This window comes from Sycon ciliatum, chromosome 13 (assembly GCF_964019385.1).
Source record: "Sycon ciliatum chromosome 13, ocSycCili1.1, whole genome shotgun sequence".
Lineage (NCBI taxonomy): Eukaryota > Metazoa > Porifera > Calcarea > Leucosolenida > Sycettidae > Sycon > Sycon ciliatum.
The window spans coordinates 10,051,651-10,056,464 of NC_088655.1; the positions used below are offsets into that span (position 1 = coordinate 10,051,651).

Consider the following 4,814-nt stretch of genomic DNA (forward strand, 5'->3'; position numbering starts at 1 on the left):
TCCACATGCTAAAAGAACAAAATCGCGGTACACCCAAAGTGGGAACGAAAATCATGAATTCATGCACTTGGCTCACAGTCTATTCCTTCTGAGATCCGTGGAATAATAACTTTCTTTGCTTCAAAGCAAGTTGCTTACCTTTCTGTTGTGCTCCCAGTGTCCTTACAACAATAACCTACAGCAATGTTTTATTTTCCTTTCCATTCCCCAACCAATGAATACTACGATGTCGATTCTATTTCTGAATACTTTAGTGTGTGCCCGCGCACGCACGTGTGTGTGTGTGTGTATACCTCACTCGCCACTCGAAGTTCTGTTTCCCATCACTGGAACACTGCCTGTTCTTTCAGGACCTGCCATCATCTGCGGATGGGCATTCAATGATTGTATTGTGTGTTTGTTTCATTCAGAATCAGATCCGCTATCGTTGCTATAAGAGAAAATCTGTGGGTTCACATCCAGTGCATTTGCGTGCTTTTCTCGCCACGGGCGCATACATGGGACATTGTGTGTGTGTCTGTGTGTGTCTGTGTGTGCGTCTGTGTGTATGGGGATATTGTCTGTATCGGCTTTTGTCTGTGCTTGCATGTGTGAACATGAAATTGTTCGGTTCTGTGCATGCTATTGCTATGTTGTATATTATTGTATGTATGTGTGCATTTCCACGAACAGTGTAGATGAGCGTGGAGAGTGCATTCATCCCTCATCAACCACTTCCCCTTGGGCTTACGAGAGTTTTTTCTGCGTACCTCTCATTTTTGTTTGTTTCTCTCTGATACTGTATTGATGCCGGTACCTGTACCTCGAAGTGTTCCTCTATCTGCAGTCACCTTTAACCTTCGGTCAAGTTAACGTTTATTGTGCTCTATTTATCGTGCGAATCAAAATAAACAATAATAACACAAGTCGTGCTAGAGTGACGACATGTGCGTGTAGTAGGGTTGATGCGATGGGACGTTATAATTAGGTGGAACAGAACACACATTGGGCAGATTGATTGGGCATCATTGATTGTGCTCAGTCTAAATAGTGAACATAATAATTATCTCCAGTGACAGACTGTAGCGGCTAGCCCCCAATAGGTAGCTGACACTAGTCGCTACTGCTTGTTTGACAGGTGCCGCCAGAACCCCTGTTGTGTCATGATAGATGCACATGCCCTATTCTGGGGCATACTGAGGTACTTTGATTTTGTTGACTGCATGTAGACAGCATCCAATAGTAGTACTCGTAGACCTTGGCTCTTTGTAGGTCAACCACCATCGCATGGATCGATCGGTGACTATGCACTTGGAGGTTGGAATAGCCCGCGCTGAACAGATCTTGCCATGGCCCAGGGAGTGAACTCGCTTACTCCACTATCCCGGTTTTAGTTAACCAGCATGAGTGGTGCAATTTGTCCATACCATGTTGGGAGCTCACAGTTGTTTGGGCAGGTTTTGAGCTGCACCACGAAACAAAGCGAAATAACGGCAGCAAGGATGCGGCGAGACGGCACTTCCAGGACTAGACAGGCAGTAGATATGTGTTCACAGCACGAGCAACCTCTCAAACCCTGCCGGTACTCCACAGTTACAAGAAAATGTCGGACTGGACGACGCGCCAATGCAAACCTGCTACATCCAACCAGGCAGATAGCTGCCAAACCAGGCCAATGTCGACCCACTGCATACCGGTATGTCAATGTCAAACAGATCCTGCAGGAGAAGACTGGGATGATATTGGCGTCCAGTGTACGGACACCAGTCACATTTCCTGCGTCTTTTGCAGCATACAGGATAGACTCATCACTGTAAAGTCCACTACTTCGTGATTTTTATTTGTAGAATACATGACAGGCGTATTCAGTGTGCCTCGCAGGACTGCGAGATGCTGCAGAAGACCAGGTTCGACCTTTCTGGACCGCCATTCACCGACGGTGGGCTGCATGATGCTGGAGGAACTAGATTCCAGTGAAAACCCAAGATTCCTTTGCTCCTGGACGCTCCGACGTGTTGTGATATCTGCCAGGTGCGCAGTAACTAGTATTTTCATCGCTATAGCGAGGACGACGCCGATCGGCAAACTCTCGCTCACAGCCATCACCAGCCTCTCAAAACCATCACTTGGCATCCCCCAGAGGTATAGGAGAAAGCCAAAACAGCTCTCAACAAACAAAAGCTAAGGACGATGGAAAGAGAGCATGTCAAAAAGAAGACGAACAGTATGAAGTTCAAATGGGTTTGAACACTCGTACCACCAACTATACCACTTTCAATAAATCGTGACGCCATTTTGTTTTAACACGCATACGGTCCATTAGTTCTACAACGAAGCTGGAGCATGAAGCTCGAAGGTCAAAGTCGCGTCCGGTCTGCATACATAACACTTTTTTTGTGCAAAATTTTGTACATATTTCCACTTTTGGCCATTCTACGTACATATTCCAGGTGCGGCCTCTTAAAGATTATAATCGAATAATCGATCGTTATGATAAAGAGTAATCGATTGGGCTAAATGGATGATCGTTTCAGCCCTACTAATCTTTCAGGTCTGTGAAAGAAGGAATTTTCCAAACACTGTACTAGAAACCAAAGTTTGCATTGGACGGCGATGCTCATTTCGTTCAATGTTTCTATGACAACTCCTTTGCTGGACGAGCATTTGTTGTCATTGACTCAATTTCTTTTACTCTCCATGCCAACTGCCACATCGAATTCATCCGATGGGCTATTGGATTATTTTCCTTACTCGGTCTATTTATCACCAGTATCTATATGAGAGTGTGGTGTGTCTCTATGGTTACCGGTGTTCGGCACACCCGGTTCATGTAGCATGTTGCAAATTAAGATGCTCTTGTTTGTTGCTGATAGAAAGATTGCCGCTTCCCTAGTTTGTTTCACCAATATGCTTTTCTTTTGATAACTATAGCCACTTCCCCTTTTTAGACCTTATCTGGAAGGCCCGTTCTTGCATATTCAAGCAGCAGCCAAGGGAGCTAGCTCTCTTGGTTATGCTGGTAGAAGGACTGGGTCCGACCCACCGTCCGAGGGGATCCACAGGATTTCCTGTGGATATGAAATCCCCTCGTTTGAGGGGATTATGAGCCATAATCCCCTCAAACTAGGGGAAATATCCGTAGATCATGTGACCTGAAAAGGGTGGTCCATGGTACACTAGTTTAGTAGTTATGTACAGTCATGTAGTTCCACACGACGTCACGTGGTTACGTTCTCCGCACAAAGCGCAAAATTGGAGCTGGAAGGAAAGCTGCTCACTCCACCTTGGAGCAAGAGCTCGTAGAATGGGTCCAGTCTCGCCGGCAGTCTGGCCTGACAGTGTCCACTATGGACATTCGTCGCAAGGCGAAGAAGCTGAGCCAGGAAGCGCGACATGCGACAGGGCAATTTCGCTTCTCCACACATAAATCATAATCATTGGTGTTTTCGCTTCATGCGGCGCAATCGGCTGGTGCATGGTGATGCGCGAAAGGACGACACTAGCTGCTCGTCATCCGGAAGACCTCAGAGGGAGAAAGTGCTGGCCTTCCAGCGGTTCGTGATCGATCGTCGGCAGGAACACCCTATCGCGTTGTCACAGATTGGCAACATGGATGAGGTTCCCCTGACGTTCGACATGCCGACGAAACGAACCGTCAACGCCAAGGGCCAGCACTCCCATTCTCGTTCGCATCACGGGCCACGAGAAATCTCACTTCACGGTCGCCCTCGCGTGCATGGCGGATGAATTCGATGTGGCAGTTGGCAGCACAGTGGCAGTTAACATTGAATGAACATTGGATGACACTGGTTTTGTTCAGATTTTGTCTTACTGGCATGATATGATCTCTCCTCACAGAGAAATGATAGCGAACAGCGATGTTAGACATAGCAACTTGTGCTGGGATTACACCATTCAACAGCTTGCACCTGCCACCATTTTACTGGATTATTCTCAAAACGGAGTCGACAATGCCCTTTATCCTGTGTCTGCGTCCTCTGTTCAATCTGAGCAATGCTGTCATGTGCAGGTACGTCTTGTATTGTATTTCTATTTCTGTTGTCGTTGCTCTTTCTATTTTTATTTTTCATTTCCCAAGTCCATTCAGCACGTGCGAATTTGTGGGCAGTATACCACCGCTGACATTGACGCGTAAGTGCATAGTAATAATAATAAGTATACAGCTTGCAAGGCTGATGAATTTACTGCCACTAATTTTAACCTGGAATCCACCACACAGCTGATTGAAGTGACTTTCCCTATTTTTCATTTTTTCCATTTTTTCATTCTTTTTTTCTATTTCAAGAGACGCACCGCACCACATACTCCGGCATACCCTGGCTGTTGGTAACCACCCAGGAGAATGAAAGAAGAGTTAGGAGAATGAGAAAGAGAAGAAAGACGTGTGCGACCATAATCGTCGGGAATTGAACCCGCAACCTCTCGATTGGAAATCGACTGCACATACCACTGCACCACACACACACACACGGGCGCGTGCGCAGCCACACCCACACACAAGAACAGGAGCTTTGCGGTTATGCAAGTAACTGGTCCTCCGTCGGCTTTCTCACAATCAGATAGGAGTTTCTTTGATAAAATCTAGCTCATATTTCTGCAAAATCCTCCCAGGTACACATGAGCCTCAACTAGGCTCAAGGTAAAAATAAGATATGCACAGCATAATCCTGGTTGCACTTCTCCCACTGGATGAAGGCCGAACGAGCACAACATTTCTACAAAAAATACCCATAAATTCAATGCATCATCGGTGACCTGGTTCCTACACGAGAACCGGGACAGAAAATAATCGAAAACATTCTGAAGGAGAGGAC

The 4,814-nt window shown here is 46.2% G+C and overlaps 1 protein-coding gene across 1 annotated transcript in view; it reads right to left on the reverse strand.

Annotated features, from left to right (window-relative positions):
* Positions 1 to 4,526: 4,526 nt before the first annotated feature.
* LOC135829985 (uncharacterized) overlaps positions 4,527 to 4,814 on the reverse strand; it is a gene marked incomplete in the record, with an annotated part of 44,019 nt that continues 43,731 nt past the window's right edge. Inside the window, 1 exon segment of the mRNA XM_065342377.1 lies at positions 4,527 to 4,814. This exon segment is cut by the window's right edge and continues 717 nt beyond it.